Here is a 27,577-nt window from a genome sequence, read left to right as displayed (position 1 = left end):
ATGGTAAGCAGTTGTTATGCAGTTATTTGTTTAAGAACTAGCAATTCCTGCAAAAGGTGTGTCTTTTATTTTCCAGATCTATGGCAGAAGGTGGCAAACCAAATAAGGGAATATTATGCAAATGTTGCCTTTCTTGGCTCTGGCCCCGAAAAAGCAGTAATGATATTGCTAGCAGCCTGCCCACCACCAAGGGAAGGCCTGGTTCAGAGGGAAGAGTTAACTGTGAGTTAGCTACTTTTACAGGCTGAACCCAGCTACTTTTAAGCCTGAAAAGGGGAGGTGGGAGAAACCTCTTCGAACCTAGAAGGCTGGATTCATTTCCAGAGTGTAAAAACACTAGGCGGTTTTTCTCCCCCTAAATAGAAAAAAGGCCACAGTCCCAGAAATATAATGGGCACCACCACCCTCTTTTCACCCCTGCCTCCCCCGCCCCCCACCCCCCAGCATGGGAGTCACAGGTCTTCATTCCCTGGAAATGTCTCCCTAGGGAGAAACTGACTTCATTCCCATCAGCATTAATGATCCACCTTTCCAGGGCGATGCTGTGAGGGCTTCGAGGGCAGATGAGATTTGGTTAAGAGACTGCGAAATAATGAATCAAAAGAGGGACCATCAGCCCTCCAATACCTCATTATTTGCTTGCCTGAATCCAGTAAGAAAAACAACCACGAGAAAGGAAAGAATGACAAAGACTGAGGCTAATTCTCAAACCTTCTGGAAATTCTGGTTCAGAAGGGGGAGGGTGTGGTCTGGGATTTGGGTGTAGACCAGACTTAGGGCCCCTGTAAGCCTAAGCCACAGCACGTGTTCCCGCCTCGTGGCTGGAGCAGGGAAGCCACAGGCGGGAAGGGCACCCACCAGTGGCCACCTCAGCCCTGGAAAATGCAGGACAAGGCTCCCTCCTTCCTCTGGGCTGCCAAATAGACTCTTACTGTGCTGGGCCCCAAGGCTGGAGCCTGGAAAACCTCTCCTCCCTGGGGTACCCCCTAGGCATCCCACAGTGCTCTCCTCTGCAGCTGGAAACCGGCCTCACCCCAACAGATGTTCACAAAGTCCTGGTTGCACCTTTGCCACAAGAGCCTACAACCTGGCTATTTTGGCTCCCCAGTCATACTCCATCATTTTAAAATCACTTCAGAAAGATATCTGAACAAAATCAGTAGATCATATGAATGATATGGGTGGACTGTGTCAACATCAACATTCTGGCTGTGATATGGTGTTATATTTTTATAAAATGTTGCCTTTAGGGGGAAACTGACTAAAAAGGACACAGGATCTCTATATTATTCCTTATAACTTCATGTAAAGTGGGGTACCTGGGTGGCTCAATCAGTTAAGCATCCAACTCTTGATTTCGGCTCCAGTTGTGATCTCGGCTCGGGTCATGATCTCACAGTTCATACATTTGAGCCCCACATCAAGCTCTGAGCAGACAGGGCAGAGCCTGCTTGGGATTCTCTCTCCCTCTCTCTGCCCCTCCCCTGCACGCTCTTTCTCTCTTTCAAAATAAACTTAAAAAAAAACTTCATTTACATTTACCTCTACAATTACCTCTATCAAATTTCCATTAAAAAACCCAAAGAACATATTTTATAAACTTTGAGTGAATAAAGACCAATTAAGAGGTCATCCTACTCACAGATGCTCCTACAAACTGAGCCTGGCTTCTGGTAGATGCTTCTGTAGTTCGTATATTCAACAAATACACACACACGCGCGCGCACGCACACGCACACGCACACACACACACACACACACACACACACATATACATACATGTATCATCCCTCGGTGTGCCAGTTACTATACTGGGCATTACAAAGTCTGTCTCAACCAATGTTCTCAGAAAATGAACAGTGATGAGAGAAAAGTCACTGGTAGCCCTTGTGTAACTGACAATTTCATTAGTTTTAACACAGGTAAAAATGTTTAGGCACCACATTAAGTAACTGCGCTATTTAGATTAAGACATTGCTCAAGGAACAATTCATCAACGACCAGAGTTCCAACTGTCAAGAAAACATGAGGGTGGACCCCCAACCACCAACTCTTACTATTTGCTACATGCTTAAATATGGTGGCCATCTTTCCACTCCTTCTACTCTGCGCATATTTATGTGCAGGTTTCTCAAGGGGCTGAGAGAGAACACAGGACTTGGTTTGCCTTAAAATGAGTTATCAAAACTTTGTGTGCCTTTAGTAGGAAAGTTGCAGAGATCGTCAACCATAAAATCCTTGTTTTTATGGCCATGACAATCCTTGTTCAACTCGTTGCTTTGTTTGGCAGTTATTTGTCCGGACCACAGAGAAGTCTCAGCTAGAGTACACAGCCCTTCAGAGCTACCATGGCGTCCGGCCTGTGACTCAGAAGGGCCAAGGGTACAGTCCCAGGTACAGATTCTTCTCAAAGGGCAGAGGTTTAATGGATAATCTTCCTTTGTATATTTAGAGCTAGTTGTACTTACCAAAGTATTTATAAATGTTTTTTAATGTTTATTTTTGAGACAGAGTGCGAGTGGGGGAGGGGCAGAGAGGGGGAGACACAGACTTTGAAGCAGGATCCAGGCTCTGAGCTGTCAACACAGAGCCTGACACGGGACTCAAACCCACAAACCACGAGATCGTGACCTGAGCTGAAGTCAGACCTCTGAACCGAGTGAGCCACCCAGGCACCCCTTACCAAAGTATTTTTAATCCATTACCTCCTTTGCTCCTTATAAGACTTATCAATACTTTTGCATGAAGAAACCAAAGCTAACTCTCTCAAATATTTGTCAATTCTTGGTTACTCAGGAATTGATGATTCGCGATTATGTCAGCCTTTCTTAGGCCTCCTCCTATCTTTCAGGACATTTTACCATATTTCTACCAGTGGATAGGCAGTAGTTTGAGAGAGGGAGAATGAGTCTTGAGTCAGAGAGGTGAAGTTACAGCCCAGGTCCATGACTCAGTGGTCTTGCATTAGCCTTCCTGAACCTCTGTCTCTTCACCTTTAACAATGGGGTAACACCCACATTGCTCAAAATGTTAACTCCTCTGTCAAAATCTGGCTTTAAAATAAGACTGGTTCCATAGAAACAAGAACTAACCACCAAAGTGAAAATTTTCTATTACCAAAGAATTGAAATGATCTGCAAGAAATGAAATGAACCCCCAAATTCATGGGCAATTGAGAATCATCTATAATTAGTAGATTCTATAATTCTGCTACAGAAATGCCCGATGAGGAGGGTTTCTTTTATTTTCATTTATCTGAGTTAGTAAAGAAATGCTGCCCCATTGTCTTATTTTTCAGTTGGAAATCCACCATTAAATCTCTGCATGTAACTAAAATCCACAGAATGCTACGTACTTCAGGAGTGTGTCCTCATCGGATTTCTACATTTTCGCTGAACGTGCAAATGCAGAATTTAGGAACAATGATTCCCTGCCCACTGTCCAGGATGGCTGGAGAACGGGTGTGCTGTCGAATCCAACATGCTTAAGGGAATTATCTTATAAACCATATATAAGTGGCCAAATTGCAAAGCATATCAAACATGACAAAACATATTTGGGGTGAATATATTGACCACTCCCTTCTGCCAGGTTGAACATTAGCCATGAACACTAACCTTCTCAAGTTACAGTTTGTGTGCCAGGGAGTAGTGAAGCCACAAGGTTACAAGGGCACATCTTCCTAGAACTTTGGTGTTCCTCAATGGGAGTCTGGGAAACATCCAGAGGGGCCTGAGCTCATGTGTCTACTGCTCTCTGCAGTTGAGGATACTCAGGGAAAGGCTGAAAAGCACTACTGAAGGGCACGTCTGGCTCAGTTGGTAGAGCATGTGACTTTTGATCTCAGGGTCATGAGTTCAAGCCCCATGTTGAGTGCAGAGCCTACTTTAAAAAAAAAAAAAAAAGAAAGAAAAGACAAGCACTATTGAGGGTGAGGGAAAATACCAATTTACTGAACACCATCTGCCCAGGCCTGTGCTACAGGTATCTACACAGCAATCAGGTTAATTCCTCACTTAGTCATTCAGTAATCATGGGAAGAAGATAGGAAACAGCCAGTGACTTTTATTATTGTTTTGAGATATGTTTTAACTAGGTTTTCAGAGCCCAGCTCGGCATCTGTATCACATACTTCAAGTCATGGGTGAGAAAAAAAAGAAAGAAAGAGTACACCAGGAACTTGGTAGCAAAAATGCCAGTAGCAACCTCAGACATGAGAAAACTGGTTGACAGAGATACAAAAGTGATGGCAGATTATGAATTTTATTTACTTAAAAAGGGCAACTTCTGAATATAAACATATGACCAAATTTACTAATAAATACTAATAAGCACCAACACATGATACATTTATATATATACAAATTATTCATATATATAACATATATAAATAACTCACATATATAAATATATTCATATATAAATAGTATTTATATTAATATTTATATATGATAAACACATACAAGTATTAACAAAATACTACTTCGTTACAGTTTATTTTCTTTCCCTAACCCAATCAGGCAGGAAATAAGTTTGCTGCTGACCTGAATTTCAGCCACCATTTGCTCCATAGAATTTTGCCAAGAGATGGACCTTCTCCGGTGTGATGCTCACCACTTCTTCCCACCCCATTCCGAACGTGCCTTGTCCACACTGGTGTTACATGCTGGCCTCTGGGTTATTTTCACCAACATGAAAGGACCCCATTACCTTCGCTGGTTAGACACAAAAGCTCTTTGACTCCGACTGGCCGGTAGAGCCTGTTAGGTCTGTCCTCCAATCCATCTCCTATTGACTAACACAAGTGACACAGAAAGTGCATGTCATGAGCTCCAACACAATATACAGACATGAGCTCTCCATGTTTGTTGTCCTAGTGACTATCCTATTTTACACCCATTCTGTCGGACTGCCTTGACACTCCCACAAATACGGTTAAAAAACTCTTGACAGGCTAGATGTACAAACTGTCAATTCAGTAAAATATGCCCATAAAAAAGAATCCACTTATTTTTCATGAAATCAACAGAATGTGGGCTTTGGCAGAATGCTAAAACTGTTGTAACATACACTCGTCTTCTTTCGCTGACTCACCAAAGAGCCAAGGATCGTGCTGTGAGCAGAAGATGTAAGCAGTGTTGGCTGAGAATATTCAGGCAGAGTGGACACCAGAGAATAGTTTACTGTGTGCTTAGAAAACAAGGAGTTGCTTCCAAGAAAAGCTGTTCTTTGGTTTCTGTGATGAGCAACAAACTTCATCCTCCGCAGTTGTTGTGACAAAGCAACACAATCTCCACTCAATGTGGCTGGGCTTCTATTAGAAGCTTGCAGGGAGGGATGCCTGGGTGGCTCGGTCGGTTAAGCATCCGACTTCGGCTCAGGTCATGATCTCATGGTTTGTGAGTTCGAGCCCAGCGTTGGGCTCTGTGCTGACAGCTCAGAGACCGGAGCCTGCTTCGGATTCTGTGTCTCCCCTCTCTCTGCTCCTCCCCTGCTCATGCTCTGTGTCTGTCTCTCAAAAATAAATAAAACGTGAAAAAAAAATTTTTTTTTTAAAGAGAAGGTTGGGGAGGCCACAGTCATGGAGGGAGAACGCCCAAAGATTATGAGAAATTTCACAGGCTGCTGAACGGCATTTGGATATGCTTACTCTACAAACATCTCCCCAAACAGCAAAAGGCATCAGAGCATTGGCTCTGTCATCCTTTCTCACCTTTGCATCCCTGCCGTGTTTATTTCCTCTCCGGAAATGAATTTCAGAAAGAAAACACAACCTAGTGTGAGCACCAGATACATACCCCTACTGTTCCCAGATTCCTTGCATTACCCTGGAGCAAAGCTGCCTAATGCACCTCCCGGCCTTGCTATGCTGGTGATGGACTATGAGAATAGTCACACCATCAGGGAGCAGCTCCGGTGACTCCCACAGCCAAGCCCGGTGACGTCACACATCCCTGTAAGGCCAGGACAGGTGACAGAGCAGAAGAGCTCACGTGGTCACTGCTTCTCTTCTTCTTTACCTACTGAGAAGCAGAGACCACATCCTAGCGAGTTCGCCCTGAGATTCCCAGAGAGAGGAGAACTGGCCAAGTCTCAAAACGGCCAGCCCTCCAAGATGGCCCACATCTCTCAAGCAATAGGCAACAGGGAAACACGCAGGCAAGCCCCCATCATCATCTTCAGCTTTTTGTGCATCCCCCAGGATGACAGTGGACCCCAGGGACCCGTGAGCTTCTCCTTACGTTCTGTAGATAGCACTTGGTTATGCTCATAAAATAAGGATCTGCATTACTCTCCTTTCTTTTTTTTTCACTCTTAAATCTGATTTCTGGTGCTTTCCTAACTAACTCACGAACCTACGACTGTTTGTGAATATGCTGGCTTCAGATAGATCTGCATTTTCGACTTTGGCTGCCAGGAAAATTCCACACTCCCAACTCTGGCTGCCAGTCTGTGTTGTTATTCTGTCAAATTTGAGCAAGGTTTAAGTCACTGGGGAACTGGCGAGGTGAGAAGCACTTTGACCATGACATTTTCCTATGGCCTTTGATCTCTGTTTCTCAAGCTTCACCAAAATGTAATGGAACAGAAAGAAACAGAGAGAAAAAAAAAAAACTCTCCCTTTAAAAAATCACGTCATTGTAAAAACTTTAAAAAATAACCGTATTAATATTTCATCTGCTTTAGAAACTCTGAAAGAGAAATATGCCAGTAAAAGACCAGAATGAGAAAAAAATAATAAACAGCAGAGAAATGTTTCAAATGTCTACCTCATCTACTGTGGAAACATCATAGTATTTTCAGAAAATAATTGTCATGAAGATACTAGAACGTGAAGACCATGGTGGGGGAGGGTTCAATTTTCTATAGCTCATATGTCCCCATATAGGGAAAATTTACATTTAACTGCTTTCTTTTCAAAAATTTTTTTAACGTTTTATTTATTTTTGAGACAGGGAGAGACATAGCATGAACAGGGGAGGGTCAGAGAGAGGGAGACACAGAATCTGAAACAGGCTCCAGGCTCTGAGCTGTCAGCACAGAGCCCGACGCGGGGCTCAAACTCATGGACCGCAAGATCATGACCTCAGCCGAAGTCGGCTGCTTAACTGACTGAGCCACCCAGGAGCCCCTTACCTGCTTTCTGAATGGAAAAATAAATAAATAACAGGCTAGTCAGAGTAGTATCTTGTCTGTTCAATAACCTATGGTTACAGTCACAAATCATGGAGATAACATGATCCCCAATATAACCACACCATTGTGAAAACAAAACTATAATGGTCAAATCAACTTTTTCTTTATTCACCTAAATTCTGGCCTCCTGCCCACATAGTAGTACACTGGGGGACCCATGACTGCTATAATGTGTTTATTTCTTTATTTGAAATTTAACTGAAGAGGTAATGAGAGACTATGGTAAAATGACATCCTGACTGCTGTAATGCAAGAATAGAAATGAGAATTTACCCCACTTTCTTATCTTATGTACAAAAATACTGCCCACCAATGAGCCTTGAACATGCAGGAATATAGATCAGCAATTATCCTTCCTTGTGACCCCAACAGAGGCTGCCCTCACCTCCTTCCCTGGGCCTACCAGCAGGAGTCTTCTCTCCCTCACTGGTCATCTCCTTGTTGTCTGCCCCTTCAGGCAGCTCCAGGAAAGCTTGGACCTTAAGGCTCCCACCGACACCACCTAAGATAGTGGCTGGCACATCAGATTGGCAGACCGGTTCAATAAGCACCCGTGACTGAGTGGCTGAACTTGAGAGCATCTGAGAAAGGAAATGGAGTGTATGATCTCACCCTTTCGTGATGCATTCAACCAGCTTCACTTTCTGCCACGTGCTCTTGGTCTAGTTCAATGTCAAGAGCGTGCCTGATCAGATTCATTTTTGTGGGTTGGTTGTCTTCTGCATGATTCCAAAAGTCAACACAAGATAAACAGATCCATGCAGAAGGAGCCATTCCTATGCCTACTCCCAACCCTTACGTATCCCGTTGACTGCTACAGATCCCATTTCTATTTATGTCTTGTTTATCTTTCCAGTTTTTCTCTATGCAAATATAAGTAAATTCCCCTATATCTCCACCTTTCATACATAAAGGTAGCACAGTCTATATGCTGGCCTCCACCTTGTTTCTTTCACATGGCAATGTACCTGGACATCAGTCCACATCAGGACATACGTCATCGCTCTCTTCTAACAACCACACAGCATCCGCTGCACACATACACCACCCTTCGGCCCCTCCCTTATAGACGGATGTACATCTGGTGGCTTCTGGTGTTCTGGTGTTACACACATAGCTTCAACACTAACCTTGTACAAGTGTCATCTCAGTACATGTGCAGCGGTGTGTGTGTAGGAAAGACTCCCGGAACAGGACATCTGTAATGTTTAACACACCGTAGGGTTGTTAAAAAAATGTTGTTAGGTGCCATGAAGAGGTGGTGATACCTTAAATGTATGCATGTGCTACAGACCATTAGAATTTTTGCATTCTTGTCAAGGGGACTGCTAACCTAATTCTTCACTTTCATAAAACACAGACCCTTTTCAATTTTAAATCAATGCAGCATCCCCATTGGTGGCTGGAGTTCAGTTTCCATGTTCTACTTCCATCCATCAATTTTCTAGGCTAAAAGATTTTCCCTCTAGTAATCTATTAGAGGAAAACAGGCCCTCTGAAAAAGCCTTGAAAGCCTAGTTAATATGGGTGGAATTAAATTTTTATAAGAGTATTCAGGGATTCTAAATCAGCAGCAAATAGTTTATTTTCATCACAATACCCAAAATGACATGGAAAGAAAAACATAAATGAATATTTAAGAATCTTATTCATTCCAATGCAGGGGACCCCCCAAAAGTAGTTGATATTCTCAAGAGTTTTTAGTAATCCATGGCTTTTTTCACAATGACAATCTAAAATTAGAGAATGATGCGTACTTGCAGAATTAATGAAAAGGTCCTTTTCCCACTCCTTCTAGAGAAGCCACAAGGAAACAGCATACTTTCACATGAGAATCTCGGCTCCCAGGAAATTGACTCTGTGGCTTAGAATATTTATTATAGTCAAGGAACACAAAAAGCAATGATGTGCTTTTGTTCCAGCACATACTTTACGAGACTATGCTCCTTTGTTTGTATATGTAGTTTTGTATGATCCCTTTAATATACTCTAAAACCATGTGTCATGGAAAATATGATATCCTCTCTGTGTGCGTGAATATAAACCAATTCTAGGGACAGTTAGTTACCTTAATCAATAACTCCTACTCCGTCCACCAAAGATATGCACAAGAATGTTTTTAGCTGCCTTATTCACTACAGCCCCAAGCTGGAAGTGATCAAACATCCACCAGGTGTAGAACGGCTATCTACATTTCATACAATGGAATCCTACACAGCAGTGAAAGAAAATGAACAATTTACACAGCATGAAGGAATCTCACCAAACTTAAGTAGGATTCCATGCATATGGAATTCAAATCAGGAAAAACTAATTTATGGTGACAGTGGTCAGAAGAGTGATTACCTTGGAGAAGGAGGGGCATTCTTCTCACTGGGGAAAAAGGATACCAGGGAGCCTTGGAGGGTTCTGGAAACATACTACATCTTGATCTAGGTGGTCCTTACAGGGGCTTAAAAATTCTGAGATTTGTTATTTTTACTATAGGTAAATTATATCTCAGCATCCTGAGCGGATCAGCTAGCATCCAGACCAAACAGTCCTCACTCCAAAAGCGCCCCACTAGAACCTCTTCTGTTATGTATATCTGAGTAAGATCAGATCCTCTACTAACTAGAAGAATGAATGTGAGGAACGATTTTTTTTTCCTTGATGAAATCGGTGATTTGTTAATTAGCGTGATGCACATCAAGAACGGGGTAAAATAGTTTAGACGGTCTCTATCCTTGAATAGATAGGGTATAAGGCTCCATCCGACAAGGCCCTTAGCCTGTATCCTTAGACTTGATCCCAAATGGTCCAGCCACTGGTTTCATCCCACCACCCTTCATCCCAAGTGGTGTTCAGAGCACCTAACAGGACACAGAGCTGGGACTTCAGGTGACAGAACAGGACATACGGACTAGACTCTGCCTGATTGCTAATATCCATTTGTTTCAGGGTCCAATGTCGAATTGGTTCTGAAACTTGCTTTCATTATAACCTGCTCGTGAGGCTGTAAGAGAACAGCTCATCCCCCCTCACCTACAACGTGCTGGTGGCTACCATTCCCAAACAACACCAGAGTATGACTGACCAGTCTGGTGTAGTCCCATTCTCAATAAGTCTGGAGACTGTTACGGCATGAAAATGTGCAGACATACGTGGTGGAGGGGGACGTGTTTCCTTACAAACCAGCGGTGAGGAAAGCTGGATAAATGGGTATATGACAGCACAGCAATGCCCAGAGAAAAGCCAACCAGAAGGGAGGCAGGGAGAGGTTTCCAGCAGCACCCAAGACTTGTACAGAGATAGAGGAGATATGATCAGATTTGTGCCTGACCCAAAATTAAACTAGATGAAAGACTCAGAATTCTAAAAGGTCATGACAGGCTAAGTTGGTGAACTAGATCTAACAAGATTAAATATACAACTGGGTGCACAAAAACTAACAACTCAGGACAAAAGAGGCACGGCTCAATAATAAAATGCACTACAGTCATACATTTAAAACTTTAGGGGTATTGAATAACAAATTCAGGTTCCAAATGAGTTAGATATATTTTGCGGTCACCAAAAATGTAATGTATATATTGTATTTCTAAAAAAAAAAAGAAAGTTTATTTTGAAAAGATGTAATGCCAATAGATATCTGTACATCAATGTTCATATCAGCATTAATCCCAAAACCCAAAAGGTGGAAACAACACAAGCGTCCATTAACAAATGAATGGATAAACAAAATGGGACATATCCACACAATGGAATATTATTCAGTCTTAAAAAGGAAAGAAATTCTGGGGCGCCTGGGTGGCTCAGTAGGTTAAGTGTCCAACTTCGGCTCAGGTCATGATCTCACAGTTCGTGGGTTCAAGCCCCGCATGGGGCTCCATGCAGACAGCTCGGAGCCTGGACTCTGCTTTGGATTCTGTGTCTCCTTCTCTCTCTGCCCCTCCGCTGCTCATACTCTGTCTCTGTCTCTGTCTCTCTCTCTCTCAAAAATAAATAAACATTAAAAAATTTAAAAAAAAAAAAAAAGGAAAGAAATTCTGATGCCTGGTACATCATGGATCAACCTTGCAGACATTATGCTGAGCGAAATAAGCCAGTCACAGAAAGACAAGAACTGCATGATTCCACTTATGTGAGGTGACTAGAGTAGTCTAATTCATAGACAGAAAGTACAGTGGTGGTTTCCCGGGGTGGTTAGTGGATGCAATTCCAATTGGGAAAGATGAAATTGTCCTGGAGATAGACGGTGGTGGCCCACTGTGAATGTATTTAATGTCACTGAACTGCACACCTAAGTGGCTAAAATAGTAATGTTTTGTTACATATGTTTTATTACAAATTTTTAAAGTCCGTAAAATGTAATGCGTTCTTCTGCTCCATTAATTTGAACGAAGGTTGTTGTCCTGCTCCATACTTAGCTCTCAGAACATACCCGACCACAAAGTACGGTTTCCATACCTTGTAAGAGGTACCTTATAAGGTACCTACCCAATCCACCTGGCCACCCAATCCACCTGCTCTACCGGCCCCTGGTTCCTCCTTGTCTATCACACCAACTTCTTGGGACCTGGATGGCTCATCTCCCTCCATGAGGGGACTGCTGGTCACTTGGGAAAGAGGGGGCTCCCAAAACAAGTGCTAGGTCAAGTCCCCAACGTCTCAGCCCTGGGACACAGGGGCAGAAGGCTGTCAGTCAGAGGAGCTGACTTCTGGAACACTCAGGACACCCTTCAGAGAAGCTTGGAATTCCTGTAGGTAATAATATTTCAGAAAGCCTTGGCTCTCCAACCCACTTCCTCTCTGCTTCCTTCCCAACACACACACACACACACACACACACACACACACACACACACACACAGAGCCATCCTGAGTCTCCCAAATGCAAACAAGTGATTGGTGCATTCATTCATGCAACAAATATCCAGAGTTTGGGGGAAATTTTGAAGTTGAATTTTTTTTAAGATTTATCTATTCAGGGAGTGCATATCATATGAATGAAAGTATTTATTGAACAATACTATTATCAGAACTTGTCTCATTTCTCTCTCTCCTCTATTAATTAGTCTGTAGAGCCAAGACAGAGGGAAGGAGCCTACAAGGCACCCATGACAGTCGGTCCCAAGAGGAAGCTAACTGTAAGGGGTGTCCCTTTGTCTGTGGCTGTAGCTCCCTGTGTCCCCTCTCGCACCCTCCTCCCCAGGGCAGGAAGAAGGGTTGGATGCTCAGCCCCTTCTCCCTCCATCCCTGGGAGCCTTCTGGAAGCACACCTACAGCTTCTCTCCCTTAGGCCTGGGGAGGAGGCCCGCAGTGGGCACTGCCGCCTGATTTGCAGGTTCAGAATTAAGCTCTTTATTGGCACACACTGCAGCCAATTCCTCTTTTATCCACAAGAGTTCTCATTCTGGCCTCTACTTGCCTGACCCCTCAACCCTACTTCTCAACTGGTTCAGACCATAGGCCCTCGGAGCTCACACACATAACACAGTGGCCCCAGGGAAGTTTGGGGGGGTGGCTAAGAAGCTGAGAAGTGGCTTCACTGGGACACCCACACAATGCAGAGAATGTGCCAACAGGCCAGTGACCCCTGACGCTGCAGCACCTGAGATCTGAGATGGGAGCTAGGCTCTCACTACGTGACTTTTTCACTCTTTTGTTCTGGAACAATGGGACTTTCCCTAGACAGGTAATCTGAGAGATCAGCATTTAGTCTCCCTGAATAAAACACTAGAGTCTCAGGTAACAAAACAAAAGGGAATCAGAAGGACGGCACAAGTCTTCCTCTTACAGGTAAATGGTATTATGAACATTTAGGGAGCACATCAAATGCAAGCCAGTCTGGGGCCGAAAACTCTGTCTCCCCTATGTAACCGGCATGAGTGCTGGGTCTGCCCAACCCAGTGTGACACACCCCTGACCGTCTCCACTGATTCCATGGGCCAAATACTTTCCACATTTCCATCTGGTCATGCTGAGAGCCATAGCTGGTGTCTATACATTGCGAATCCTCCTTCTCCAGGAACAAGAGAGAAATGAACCGAATCGGAGCAGCACTTGGTTAAAGGTATTAAAACGCGAACACTGAGCCTGGAGACCATTTAGTCAGTACCACCCCTCACCCCCTCCCCCATATGAAGCGACTGTGATAACATAAATTCAGTGTATGACCTGACCATACCTGGGGAAACCTGAATGTGAACTGATGTTAGCAAATATTAAAGACGTATTATTAATTACATTAGTAATGGCAATGTTATTTTGGTTACATGGAGAAATTTCTTTTCTTCCTTTTTTCCTTCCTCTCTTTCCTGGGGGTCTGGGAGGGATGGAAAGCCTTATTCTAGGAGGGGTGGAATGTCAAGATATCTTTTTTTTTAATTGAGATATAACTGACCTATGACGCTAAGTTTACGGTGTACAATGTGTTGATTTGGTATACTTAGTTGCTGCAATATGATCACCACCGTCCTGTCAGCTGACACCCTCACTGTGTCACATAATTACCCCTGCTTTATGTGCTGAGAACATTTATGACCTAGTCTCTCAGCAACTTTCAAGTACATAATATAGAGCATTCACTCTCATCACCATGCTGTGCGTTAGATTCCCCAGAACTTATTCATCTTCTAAGTGAAAGTTTGAGTCCTTTGACCAACATCTCCCCAATCCTCTCACCCCATGGCCCTGGGAACCACCACACTACACTCTGCTTCTACAAGTTCGGCTTTTTTAGACTCCATGTGTAAGTCATATCCTACGTTACTTGTCTTTCTCTGTCTGACTTATCTCACTTAGCATAATGCCCTCGAGGTCCTTCCACATTGTTACAAACGGCAGGATTTCCTTCTTTCTCGTGGCTAAATAATAAATACTCCATTGAGCATATATACCGCATCTTATATATCCAATCACATGTTGACAGACACTTAGGTTGCTTCCATGTCTTGGTTACTGTGAAATTCTGCAATAAGAGATCTTTAATTTACTTCAAAATATCTTAGCACTATTTACAAATGGAGTGAACTGAATGAATGAATAAATGAATGAACAAACGAACGAATGAACAGCTGGTCTGACCCTGAGTACACACAGCTGGTTAATGGTGGGGCTGGTTAATAGTCAGGTGTCCGTCCCCTAATGCTCCACAAAAGACCATTTGCCATGTTTTATATCCTCTACACCAGAGGAGCTACTCAAGGGCTCTCGGGCTCTGCCCACTCAGCTTTCGAGGGGCTCCATAGACTCCGATGAGTGTGGCAAACTGAACTTTCATGAAAAAAGTTGCTACGCTGGCCTTCTTCTCTGATCCAAATGACCAAGTCATGGCCAAATAGTCATTAAACATTGGCCTGGGTGGACATTTGTTCCTAGTTTCCAAGACCACATCACTGTACCAAGAAACTCGATTCTTTCATAATGTAATAACATGACCTAACAGAATTAGTGTATAATCATACATAATAACCATGAACTGCTTACTCACTAAGTTCCAGGGACTGTGGAGCGTCTGGGTGGCTCAGTCGGTTAAGCATCCGACTCTTGATTTCACTCAGGTCATGATCTCACTGTCATGAGATCAAGCTCCAAGTCAGGTATGGAGATTCTTAAGTGCTTAAGATTCATTCTCTCTCTCTCTCTCTCTCTCTGCCCCTCCCCTACATGCACACACACTCTCTCTCTCAAAAAGAAAAAAAAAAAAAAAAAAGACCACATACCAGGGACTATTCTAAGCATTTGACAAGAGTGACCTCAGTTAATCACAACATCCAAAGAGATTATTGTCTCCATCATGTAGATGAAGTGAGTGGAGCACAGAGTTTAAGAAAACTGCCAAGCCCACAGAGCCCTGAGGGAGGCAATCAGCATTTTGGATGATTCTGCCATACCCTGTCCTTATGGCCACATGCCATTTCCTCAGAGTCACAACTAATGTTTTTCACTGAGAGAAAAGGTCCAGGGGTAATTCCTTCTCACTGTTGTCTTTAAAAATACTACAGAAGAATAAAAACCAAAAGTCAAAGAGAAAAATAACATCTGCCCCAGAGGCAAAAAAAAAAAAAGTCTGATGTCAAAAAAATCTTTGACTGTGTTCTCCTCATGCAAAATTCAAATCGTCTACATGCTGTCTAACTCTCTCCCCCAAACACACTTGGGCAAGAAATCCAGGTAGTTCTGCAATTTCTCATCTAGAAAACTATCTAGAGGCTGCCCAGGGGGCATCAGAGGTCTGAGGCTGCCCACTCAGCCTCTCCTCATGACAGGACAGAAAGCTGCCAGTCATTCCCTTTAAGGGCTGTGGGTGACCTTCTGCAGAAATGTCCACACACACACACACACACACACACACAGAGGAAATAAAGGAGAATGCAGTCAACCTTCCAGTATCTTCATTACTCTCGGTACTGACAACGACGTTGAATGAGACGATAACTTCTTTAATATTGTGCCATCAAAGCTAAAATAAGGCACAAGACCAAAACAACTCAGATTCAAACAACTGACCCCAGAAAAAGGGAGGTGTCTTAGGATGAAGTGGGGAAACGTCCTGTTGGGGTGGTGCTCAGCTCTGTTCCAAACCGCCCCCCCCCAACCCATCCATTCATCCAATTATCCCAACAGGAATAAATTCATTGCAGAAGCCAGAATTCTCAACAGACGCCAAAGTCAAACGAAGATACAGCATACATAGCACCTGAAGGCATGGAGGAAAGGAAGCCTAAAAACCAGATCAGTGTGGACTGAGTGGTCTAAATCCAAAGGGTTCGGTGATTACTGGCATGGAGGTTGCCACACAGGGCTTTGATTACAAGAAGAGAAAGGATTTATAACGTGGCTCCTATCCCTACTTGTAAAAGCTGAGGTTCCTCAGGGACAAGCAGGCGGAATGACAAAGGTAACAATGGAGGCAAAGAAGCCATATTTCCTACTGCAACAGAAATGAACACTGCTCTGTATGAAGGACAGGAGCCTCTCCCACAGAGGATCTTCCTTTCACTAGTTGAGAGCTTCTCGTTCCTCCCCCAAATTTATTATCGTTAAAATTAGGATTTGACATTTACCAACTGCCAACATGCCCATATCTGCTCTTATGGCTATACCATTAGTTCACCTCTGAACTGACTTTCAAAACATTGTTCACTTCGTTCCAGAAAACAATAGGAAAGGCACGAAGACAAAGAAGGCAATTGAAAGTTATACCAACAATAAAATAAAGTGGTGCGAACACTTTCTGCAGCTGTCAAAGGCACAGTTCACGGCTTTTACGTTAAAAAGACTGGGAGTCTTTCTTCTTCTTGTTATTACTGCAGACAGGGCAGATGTGACGACTGTAAACAGCAAGCCAGGAAAAGAAAAGATCTTGGGACAGTCTCCCGTCTAAAAATGTGTGTGACATTGTAAGATGATGATACTTTAAATACCCAAAGGAAAAAGCTGTCTACCCTGCAGCCCAAGCCCATCTTCCCCTTTCTGGCCCAGGTTTCTGAGCTCCGCATCTCACACTGGGGACAGCAAAGCGGACGTAGGAGCCAGAGGGATAACAGACGAAAGTAAGGTGAAGAAAGGAAGCTAAAACAAAAACGGCAGAATCGAAACTAGGCCTAACCAAACGGGAGTCGTGGAGAGTTCAAACCTCCAGGATGGTTTCATTACAGAACTCACATTACCTTATTTCGAAAATTCCCCTCCTTAAAGTCTCTGAGACCAGGGAATGGATGCTTCCATGGTTGTTCTCACACCCAATCATGTAGGCGCAACGCGTGGTTCCTGCCTCCGTGAAGGCAATTACAAGACTATACGGTGACTACTAATTTCCATGCTTGTCTGCCCCCTCTCCTGCCATCGCAGGGCCCTCAAAACCGTGAGCGACAACATTTATCCATCTGTGTGTTTAACGGCAGCACCTGGCCCACAGTGGGCATCTGTCATCTCTGTCCCATAAATAGTGAACAGATCTTATAAACAGACAATTCCTGAGAAGACTTTCAGTTCATAAGTGCCCCTCCTACCAAAGCCAAAGTTTCACTATTGAGGGTTAATTTCTTGGGATCTGTTGTCCAGAGTCCTTAACAAAATAGATCTCTCTGAAAGGGGTGTCACTTTTTCTCAACTGCTGTGAGCTAATATATAAAGGGAGTAAAATAAAATGGCTAACAATTGAAGGGAAGGATGAGAAAGGAGAGAAATACTGAGACAGGAGACTAGGAAGGGAACTGAGAGAAAAAGGGAAGGTGGAAAGGAGGCAAAGAAATACCTCTCCTTCCTCAGAACTCAGCCTAGAATCTGCCATCACCACCTCCTCTCCCAGCAGAATCTACCTCGCTTCTCCTTATAAATGAAATACAGGAAACAGATTTTCACTTTTCCCAAAATGCTCAACAATGGCTCAATGTTCCTTTTTTATCTTTTTTTTTCTTTTTTTTTTAATGTTTATTTTTGAGAGAGACAAGTGAGCTCAAGTCGGGGAAGGGCGGAGACAGAGGGGACAGAAGATCCGAAGCAGGCTCTGTGCTGACAGCGCATAGCCTGATGCAGAGCTTGAACCCACAGAATGTGACTTCGTGACCTGAGCCAAAGTCAGATGTTTAACCAACTGAGCCACCCAGGCGCCCCCTTTTTTTCTTTTCCTTGTTAGAAAAGAAAACAAAAGAAGAGAAAAGCACTCCACATATAAACTTCCACAATCTAAAAGAACAGAATGGCGGGGGGGTGGGGGGGTGGTGCTCAGTGTGGTGGGGCCTGGCTGGCTCAGTCAGTGCAGCAAGCAACTCTTGATCTCCAGGTTCTGAGTTCGAACCCCACATTGGGTGTATAGATTACTTAAAAATAAAATCTTTAAAAATAAATAAATGAAAGAGCAGAATGATTAGACTTTACACAAATGAAAACCCTGACGGTCAATACTCAAGTTCTGGTGGGGCAAACACAAGGTGACTATGACCGGAAGGGCTTTGCAGGTCCAAATGAATTAAGCCGTTAGGAAAATGAAGTTCCATTTTTGTATAATGTTTAAGGGGAACCAAAGTTTTAAGAAAGCAAACTCCTAGAATAACCCTTTGAGCCTATGGTTTAAATGGTATTGAGTTTTGGTCCATTCTAATTTATTTATAAGATCGGAAGAATTATTACGGCTGCAATTTTATCTCATCAAAGAGATTCTTTTTTAAATTTTTTTATGTTTTATTTTATTTTTGAGAGAGACAGAGCACAAATGGGGAAGGGTCAGAGAGAGAGAGAGAGAGACACAGAATCCGAAGCAGGCTCCAGGCTCCAAGCTGTCGGCACAGAGCCTGACGTGGGGCTCAAACTCATGGATGGTGAGATCATGACCTGAACCGAAGTCGGTGCTTAACTAAGCCACCCAGGAGCCCCTCAAAGAGATTCTTGTTCATAAATTTAAAAATAAATTTGGGATTTCCATTTTTTTTCACCTTTGTGTGCAAGAAAATTCATTTTATACGATTTCCAATCCATTCTGTGCTCTGGAGACTTTACTGAGACAGACTTTTATCAAGTGCTTCTCAGGTGATGGGAGGGTTTTAGTTACTGTCTTTGAGTAGGATATATAAAGTTTAGACTGGGGCTGGGGGAGGATTTTGGCTCTTGTCACACAAATTAAACAAACCAACAAAAAAAACATGTACATACACGTATCCAAAAGGGCTAAAAGAACTATCAACAGGGGCGCCTGGGTGGCTCAGTCGGTTGAGCGTCCGACTTCGGCTCAGGTCATGATCTCACACTCCATGAGTTTGAGCCCCGCGTCAGGCTCTGTGCTGACAGCTCAGAGCCTAGAGCCTGCTTCGGATTCTGTGTCTCCCTCTCTTTCTCTGCCTCTCCCCTGCTCATGCTCTGTCTCTGTCTCAAAAATAAATACAAATATTAAAAAATTAAAAAAAAAGAACTATCAACAATAGCCAAATTATGGAAAGAGCTCATATGCCCATCGACTGATGAATAAAGAAGATGTGGTTTATATATACAATGGATTACTACCTGGCGATCAAAAAGAACGAAATCTTGCCACTGGCAACAACGTGGATGGAACTAGAGTGTATTATGCTAAGTGAAATAAGTCAGAGAAAGATAAATATCATATGATTTCCACTCATATGTGGAAATTAAGAAACACAACAGATGCACATAAGAAAGGGAAGGAAAAATAAGATAAAAACAGGGAGGCAAACCATGAGAGACTCTTAAATCTAGAGAACAAACTGAGGGGTGCTGGATGGGGGGTGGGGATGGGCATTAGGAGGGCACTTGTTGGGATAAGCACTGATATTGTATGTAAGTGATGAATCACTAAGATCTACTCTTGAAACTATTACTATATGTTAACTAACTTGGATTTAAGTAAGATTTTTTTTTAAATAGAAAAAAATAAATTGAATACAAAGTAGATAGTCCTGGTGCTAAGGGCTATTAGACTAAGCTACAGCTGCTAAGAGTAAAAGTGCCCTCGGAAGAAAAGGGGGGGGCTGAAATATAACAAGAATGACAAGAGGGGGGAGAAAAACGTCAAGCAACTGATATACTAGTTTGTAAGTACCACGTGACCAAAGAGCAGCTCTTCTGAGGAGCAGCAAGAGATTGAACCCCAGGCCAGGGCAGCCCCAGCTCCACGAGTCACCAGATTTAAATTTCTTCTTAATGTTTATTTATTTTTCAGACAGAGACAGAGCATGCGCGGGGGAGGGGCAGAGAGAGAGGGAGACACAGAATCCGAAGCAGGCTCCAGGCTCCGAGCTGTCAGCACAGAGCCTGACATGGGCTCAAACTCACAAACCGTGAGATCATGACCTGAGCCGAAGTCAGGCTCAGGCTTCACCTGAGTTTAATCGACTGAGCCACCCAGGCACCCCAACCTACCACCAGATTTAAAGAGACGTGCTAGAAAGCAACACAGATCAGGCCACCAAATTCTGTCCTTTTTTTTTTTTTTTTTTTGAAATAAAATTTCATCAGCCTCTCTGGTGACAAAGACACAGCAGAATAAACAAAGTAAGTCCTCACCGCTCTCAGGGCTTTGGGACCGTCAGGTTCCAGTGCAAACTTCTCAGAAGTCCAGCTCTGAGATGCTCACACTGACCAGGCTAATAGAATGGGGGGGGGGGGGGGGGGGGGAGGGGCGTGTAGAGAAAGCACCGGAAGAGCAAGCATCTACAGCCGTTATCACAACCAAGCCCTAAAACGCAGGCAAATAAAATGCACAATGTTTCTGTCTTATCAATCCAATCTCCATAGCTCAACTGAATGGTGAGAAAGCTTCCTGCAAACATAAAGGGATGCACATTTCACAGAATAATTTTGCAAACATGTGGCTCTCACTGTCTGGGCTCCAGTCAACACATGCACCATAGACAAACATGTTCAATAAGTATTAAACCACAACAAGCAACTATTCTGATCTCTGCGATGCATACAGCGTTTTTAGCTGCAGAAAGCACCTGTCATAATAACTTCAAAAACGAATTGTGGAGAAGAAAAATCACTTTAGCTTGTGGTACACAGAACAACAGTCCTCAGACAGCCAGGCACTGGGATGGGGATAATAGTTCCTGGTAGACAAAGACAAGAGTGCCTGACATCTGTCCTTCCCAGACTACCACCTCCCACACATGGAGAGTGCATGGATCAGTTATAGTAACTGGGAGGGGAAGACAAGAAAGAATCCTGCAGCAGAAGGCTGAGATCTTGGGAAAATTCTGTGGAAAGCCAAAATCAAATAGAAGTATTATGCCTAAAAAAACCCCACAAACGATACAGTGCTATCCAAGGGTGTGGTTTGTATTTGGTGTCCAAAGACAAGTTTTCTTTACTCGTTGTTGTTAAAGTCAAAATTGTTAACTATTCACTACCTGGTAGAATGGGACAAGGCAGGAAGGAAAGAGGTCCGCGTCATCTATGTTATGGAGACCAAATCGATCACATCTCTGCCACAACGCCTCAACCTTCAGAAGGAATGTTGAGAATTCGAAATCTGAAGGTTAATAATCCCTAGCATAACGCCAAAAATGTAGACCTACTACCCCTGGGTGAGAGGTCCGCAATTGTAGGCCAATTTCATTAAAATGTTTAACTCTGAGGGGCGCCTGGGTGGCTCAGTCGGTTGAGTGTCCAACTCTTGATTTCGGCTCAGGTCATGATCTCACAGTTTGTGCTGACAGTGCAGAGCCTGCTTGGGGATTCTCTGTCTCCCTCTCTCTCCGCCCCTCCCCCACTCATGCTCACTCCCTCCCTCTCTCTCTCTCTCTCTCTCTCTCCTCTCTCTCAAAATAAATATATAAACATTTTTTAAAAATGTTCAACTCTCAGATGAGTAAAGTGAATAGAAAAGGGGTCACAGCAGACAGGAATGTGACCATAAGGAAAAGACATGCCCTCGTCATGGAATAACTTTGGCTTAGAAAACAAACTTTTCCAGGGGTGTCTGGTGGCTCAGGGGGGTTGAGTGTCCGACTACAGCTCAGGTCATGATCTCACAGGTTGTGAGTTCAAGCCCCATGCTGGGCTCTGTGCTGACAGCGCAGAGCCTACGTGGGATTCTCTCTCTCTCTCTCTCTCTCTCTCTCTCTCTCTCTCTCTCTGTCCCTCCCCAGCTTGTGCATGTGCACTCTCTCTCTCTCAAAAATAAACTTAGAGGAAAAAACACAGGCTTTTCTTAGAAAAGCATGCCATTTAAAAAAGGAACTGAATTAACAGTTCAGGAATTATACCTTTTCGTCCTTCCAGGTCAGACAGGACAACAGCCATACACAAAGTTTCATCGGGGCAGAGGATGAACAGGTCATTTACCCAATGTGAAGGAGGCACCAGAGGAAGACAGAAGACACCAGGAGTGGCTCAGAGCGAGCATTCTTTCCCCATGCAGATCCGAGAGCAGTGGTCCAAGAGAGAAGAGGATGAGGGGCATTGCTCAGAGCGAAGGGCCAACACCCACGGCCCCTGGAATGGCTCTGCAAAAAGCCAGGCACAGAGAGGGGTGTGTGGGAAAGAGGTCACACAGCAAGGACCAGATTCCTACCCTTGGCGGGAATCTGAGAATTTGGATTCGGAAAGCATTCCCACTGCTTAACTGATAAGACTGGCTCGCTGTGCCTGACTATTTATGCAATCAGTGTGGTTCATGGCCAAGTAGAACAAAAAGGCAGAGAAAGGGAGAATTTACTCACTCTGCTGGGAGAGCAAGCTGGGACACTGGCCTTCTCCTCAGACTGAGACACACAGCTTGGGCTCTCCTGGCTCATAGGTCTTCAGACTGGAATTACACTGGCCTCCCGATGGCAGATTATGGGGCTTCTCGGTCTCCATAATGATATGAGCCAATTCTTTATCCCCAATCCCTATCCATCCATCCATCCATCCATCCATCCATCCATCCATCCATCCACCTACCCATCTCCTATTGGTTCTGTTTCTCTGGAAAATCCTGACACAAGACTATTACTTAATAGGTTTGAGAATATCACAAGAAATTTTTCAACTTTTGAATTATGGGTGGAGATTTGCTAATTTAGGATCTGTTTTGTAGTCCTCGGGCAATCACCTGTTGGAGACTATTATCCCTAAAGCCACCAGCTAATTCTGGACCAGTACTGAAGGCTCACAACGGGTGAGAAGAACAGACTGGAAAACATAAGCCAGCACCCAGCCTACTTCATAACTTTGACTGGATCCAGGCCTACTCCTGGCCCCTGATAACTACAACAGTGGCCATCTACTGGGCACCCATGATCTGGGCTCAGTGCCAGACCCTTCTCACATATCACTGCAAAACCTCAAATCCTAAAGGACTCTCCCATTTTTGCAGATCAGACTCAGAAAGGCCAAGCAACCAGTCAGAAATCACCAATCATGGTGGTGTGTCTGATTCCAAAGCCCACACACCCTATACCATCTTCCTGTATCCAGCTATGATTTGAGAAATACCCCAACAGACTTGGGGTTTTATTTAGTCTTTGGAAGAGAACAAAATTTAGGGCTGGTTATTCAAGGTAAGAAAGCAAGAGAAAAGAGAGTTTTCCTCTGTTGGCAGATACAAAAATATCCAGTATTACTCTAGACCTTTGGAAATACTAAGAAGAATGGCCCTGAGAAGAATGGCCCCAGGCCAGGTCAGACCCTCAAGGACCTAAGGTAAAGTTGCTGAAATTCATGGCCCCACTGACCCCGTGACAGACAACCTAAGTGTCTCGTTCTGTTCAAGTTGAAGGGGGAAAAAAAAAAAAACTATACTATGCCTACAAAGACTTCCACAATGAAAAAAAAAGGGTTTTGCTGAACATCAACTTCCCTTCTGGGATTCTGGAATGTTGATAAATGCCAGGCAGAGGGTGCCCACATGATCAGCCCCCAGTAAAAACACTGGCCACTGAGTCTCTAACAAGCTCCTCTGTGGACACCACTTCACACGTATTGTCACAACCCACCGCTGTAGGTATGGAGGCTGAGGAGTCCCAGAGTCTGCTGTCTGCAAGCTGCGGGACCAGGAAAGCCGATAGTGTGATTCAATCTGAGTCCGAAAGCTCAAGAACCAGGAGCTCCAACGTCCAAGGGCAGGAGACGACAGACATCCCAGCTCAAGAAGAGAGAGGCCAAATTCACCTTTTGCTGCCTTGTTCCATTTGGGCCCGCAGGATTAAAAGAGGCCCATCCACACTGGGGAGGACAGTCTGTGTTTACTGTCTACTAGTTCAAGTGCCAATTTCTTCCAGAGACACCCTCACAGACACACCCAGAAATAATGTTTTACCAGCTATCTGGGCATCCCTTAGCCCAACCTACCTGACACATAAAATCACCTATCATAATAGATGACTGCTGCTAAGACTCTCTGAAGAGAGATCTTGTTTTCCTTTCTTTTCTGTGGCTTCCATTCAGCTAATACGCACTAAGTTCTGACTTTCTGGATAGCCACATGCACAGCATTCGGGACGATACCGAATGTCCCAGGTGAAACTTAGAAAAGCATTCTAAAATTCCATGCATTAGAATGATCAGATTCTCATTCTCTTGGCCCAACTTCATCCTTCTGTTGACTAAATCACTAAGCAAAATTGGGGGAGAAGACCATAAGAAAGCACAGGCTATTTTGTTTGAAAAAGCAAATATTATCAAACTCCTAAGAACCCAAAGGCACTAACTCAAAAGAATATATGTACTCCTGTGTTTCCAGCAGCACTATTTACAATAGCCAATCCATGGAGGCAGCCTAAGTGACTGATGAATAGATAAAGAAGATGTGATTTGGGGCACCTGGGTGGCTCAGTCGGTTAACCGTCCGACTTCAGCTCAGGTCATGATCTCATCGTCTGTGAGTTCGAGCCCCGCATCGGGCTCTGTGCTGACCGCTCAGAGCCTGGAGACTGTTTCGGATTCTGTGTCTCCCTCTCTCTCTGACCCTCCCCCATTCATGCTCTGTCTCTCTCTGTCTCAAAAAAAAATAAACGTTAAAAAAAATTTTAAAAAAAAGATGTGATTTATACACACACACACACACACACACGCACACACACACAAAATGAAATATTACTCACCCATAAAAAAGAGTGAAACCTTGCCATCTGCAACAACATGAATGGAACTACAGAGTACAATGCTAAGTGAAACAAGTCAGAGAAAAACAAATACCATATAATATCACTTACATGCAGAATTTAAGAAAAAAAAATGGGCAAAAGGAAAAAAGAGAGAGAGGCAAACCAAAAACACTCTTACCACAGAGAACAAACTGATGGTTACTAGAGGAGAAGTGGGTGATGGGGATTATTAAGAGTACACTTATCATGACGAGCACTGAGTCATGAATAGAATTGTTGAATCACCATATTGTACACCTGAAACCAACGTAATAACACTGTGTTTATTATACTGGAATTAAAAATTTCTAAATAAAAGAAAAAGTGAAAAAAACATAAATACATAAATAAAATAATGAATAATCAAACCTTTCGATCTGCAAATAAAAAATGCTATGCACCTGGAGAGGGAAATGAGAGCAGAAAGAAAAATATCGTGTTGATAATTAAATCCTGTGGTCTGCAGAAGGGCACTTGGTAATAATGAGATGAGAACAATCAGCGAATCTCCAGCAAAATGTTTTAGGCATAAATGTAGCTGAGACGAGAGAAGGTTTTCAGCTGAGAGACTAGGGAATCTCCATGCCCTTCCTCCCTCAGTCTCTAAAAAAACAGTATAAGCAGGGTCATTCTGAGGTTGGCAGACATGAAATCTGACCCAGCACCTGGTGTGTGGTTTGTCAGTTTTTCCCTGGTAAGATGATGTAATTCATGCCACACCGGTCCCCAGGCTCAGAATGCATCTGGGCACGGTCTGTGGTTCTTTTCAGTTAACTAGTGACATAGTTCAGAGATTGTTAAATCACTGTGGAACATGTGTATTTACTTTAATTCTGTGGACCTTGTACAAGACTCTCAGGAAAAAAAACAGTTGGGCTGTAAGAAATTGCAAAGGTCTTCAAATCCTCAACAGAAGCAAGGAGGTTATAAATCTTAAAATGTAATATAGAAAAATGGATAATAGCTATGACTTGTAACTTTCCTAGCTAATCCTTCAGGGAGTTGGGGGTGGGGGGAGTCAGACGTGGCCACACAGGCAAGATGAGAGTCCTGTAAAGCATGGACAAGTCCCCACCCCCACCCCCCAACCTCCTCTGGAGTAAGAGAGAGCACGCTCATTCCACCAGCGGTCACTTGGCTGCTTCACACTAGTCAGGCTGGCGCTCTGAACAACCACACTGGTCTTTCTGGAGTATCAGAGAATCTTTTAAACAAATCATTCCTTGGGGAAGTGAGAGGGTCATTTATTACAACTTGGTAGTGTATGTGATTACTCGGTTCTCTTGCAGGTGTCTGAGAACCAGTGCTGCACCCACTCAGTCTCTTGGTGTCCATTTATCTGCTCTCCCCCAGTTACTGAGTGATCAGAACCTCGGATTCATCCAGACCCAACTGCCTCCCTAGTTCCCTCTAGCAACTGAACCACCTCGTAATCGGTGTGGATGAGCTCAGAGCGGGGCTCAGTTTCCCCTCCCGCTCTCACTAAACAGAGATGACAGTCCTCCTGTGAAAAACAGTTCCCGCCTCCATACGCAGGTGACACATGGGTTTGATCAACTTGGCCACAAACCGCCTTTAACATTTTGGTTTATTGTTTTAATTTTCTTCTTCCTTTCTCTACTCCAACAATAAGGCAATAAGAGCAAGGTGGGGAAAACATAAGGAAATGAGGCAAATCTCCCGATTTGTTATTCAAAACACAATAAAAACACTGAAACATACTAATCACATCTCTGCATAAAAGACATACAGATTCTAGCTCCAGCTCGGTCCCTAAGGAAGCACGGGGTCCTCACAGGCTGGACAAGCCTCAGGTCTGAGTCTCTTCATTGGCAAAATCCACGACGTAAGGCCTCATTCTCAGACAACAGCACATGGCCCGTATGCAGGATGAGGGGAAGGTTGTGTAATTAACTCCAATAGCCTAGGGTAAAGCTCATTTGATTTAGTGAAAGCTGGAGGGCACTGATCTCTTTCACCCTTGTCAGAAGCAAAAGTTCGGGCTGCAGGGCACTGTCCTCCTACAACCTTGGCATTAGCCACCCGCCAGCAGGGGTGAGTGCCCTAAGGCGGTTTCTTCTCTCCAACAGCCCTGGACGGCTCCCCTCTGGTGTTTATCTATCACAGGGCTTTGCTGAGCCATGCCTCTTTCACGGGAATACAGAGGTCAACATCAGCTTATCCCATCCACGCACTCACAAATTCCCCAAGAGCAGGATCCCAAGTGATCAGGGTTTTCGATGATTATCCTGGCTGCTGCCTTCTACCCAAGAGAGAGTGTGTGTCTTCATCATTATGCATGGCAGCGAAAACGAGGCCAGAAAGTCAGAGGTTGGGAAAAACAAGAGGAGAGAACAAGGAGGATAAAATGTGGGAGACAAAACAAAAGAAGCGGCTGACCGGCAGTTATATAAGGGACGCCCACAATGGGGGTGGGGGGCTGTTCTTCTAAGAGACACATTTGCTCAGCCCTGTGGCCCACAGGCTACTAAACCAGTACATTAAATTACATTAATAGGAACCGGCATACAAGCACAGCCCAGGGATTCTCCAGAAGCGGAGCCCCAGGAGGAGCATGGCTTCAGGCGTTCTCTCTGCCCTGGCCGCACAGAGGCACCTTCCGCAGCCCCTGTGCCAAGGGTGGGCATAGCTGTGTAGGGTCACAGAGGTTACAGGAGAGACGATGGGGCGGGGGAGGGGCCGAGGGGCCATCCTGACCTTCGGTGGCCAGGAAAGAAGTCCCTGACCGGTGACAGGTTAACTGCTAGCTGAACGATGAGAAGAAGCCAGCCCAGCAGAGAAAGAAGGTG

The 27,577-nt window shown here is 44.0% G+C and overlaps 1 protein-coding gene and 1 non-coding gene across 5 annotated transcripts in view; both read right to left on the bottom strand.

Moving 5' to 3' along the window:
• CAMK1D (calcium/calmodulin dependent protein kinase ID) overlaps positions 1-27,577 on the bottom strand; it is a 500,855-nt gene that overhangs the window by 338,036 nt on the left and 135,242 nt on the right. The gene's annotated exons all lie outside the window — the stretch shown is intronic.
• On the bottom strand, positions 8,427-8,555 carry LOC122240682. The gene has a single exon (XR_006220453.1). It is a non-coding gene; the product is annotated as a U6atac minor spliceosomal RNA (small nuclear RNA).

The sequence above is a fragment of the Panthera tigris genome, chromosome B4 (genome assembly GCF_018350195.1).
Source record: "Panthera tigris isolate Pti1 chromosome B4, P.tigris_Pti1_mat1.1, whole genome shotgun sequence".
Lineage (NCBI taxonomy): Eukaryota > Metazoa > Chordata > Mammalia > Carnivora > Felidae > Panthera > Panthera tigris.
Note: the sequence above shows the minus strand (reverse complement) of the source record. Positions and strands in the feature narration are given on the sequence as shown.